Source organism: Nothobranchius furzeri, chromosome 12 (assembly GCF_043380555.1).
Source record: "Nothobranchius furzeri strain GRZ-AD chromosome 12, NfurGRZ-RIMD1, whole genome shotgun sequence".
Taxonomy (NCBI): Eukaryota; Metazoa; Chordata; class Actinopteri; order Cyprinodontiformes; family Nothobranchiidae; genus Nothobranchius; species Nothobranchius furzeri.
Window position 1 is genome coordinate 22,162,447 of NC_091752.1, and position 1,097 is coordinate 22,163,543.

Genomic DNA, 1,097 nt, shown 5'->3' on the forward strand with positions numbered 1-1,097 from the left:
GACCCTATTCCAACTGTTTTAGTTAAATCGTGCCTTTCTTCTCTGCTCCCTTTTATAACAGCCATTATTCATTCCTCACTATCCTCTGGTACAGTCCCATCCCTATTCAAATCCGCCTCAGTCAGCCCTATTCTAAAAAAACCTGGTTTAGATCCCAATGATTTCAATAACCTCCGTCCCATTTCCCATCTTCCCTTCATTTCCAAAGTCCTTGAGAAAACTGTTGCATCTCAGCTCCATTCACATCTCACCTGCAATAATCTTTATGAACAGTTTCAGTCTGGCTTCCGTCCCCACCACAGCACAGAAACAGCTCTCATCAAGATCACTAACGACCTATTCATTGCTGCTGATTCTGGTTTGATCTCTATTCTTATTCTCCTCGATCTGAGTGCGGCCTTTGACACCATTTCTCATCCCATCCTCCTCAATAGACTCTCTTCCTTAGGCATCACTCACACCCCCCTCCGCTGGTTTCAATCTTACCTTACTGGCCGCACTCAGTTCATCCAGTTAAAATCCTTTACCTCAGAACCCTCCCCAGTCAAGTCAGGTGTGCCCCAGGGCTCTGTCCTGGGGCCCCTCCTCTTCATAGTATATCTCCTCCCTATTGGCAAAATCTTCCGCAAATTCAATATCCAGTTTCACTGCTTTGCAGATGACACCCAGCTCTACATTTCCAGTAAGCCCAACTCAACTCTCCCACCATCCTCCCTTACACTCTGCCTCTCTGAAATCAAATCATGGTTCACCTCTAATTTCCTCAAACTCAACGGCAATAAAACTGAACTTCTTCTAGTTGGCACTAACTCCACCCTCTCAACATCTGACAGCTTTTCTTTAACTATTGACAGCGCCATAGTCTCCCCCTCCCCTCACGTCAAGAGTCTGGGTGTCATTCTCGACAGCTCACTTTCTTTTCAGGCTCACATTAATAACTTAATTCGGTCAGCATACTTCCATCTACGTTCCATAAACCGTCTTCGTCCCTCACTGACCCCTCACACTGCCGCCATTCTCGTCCACAGCCTCGTCACCTCCCGTATCGACTATTGTAATTCACTTCTTTATGGTCTCCCCAACAAACTCCTTCATAA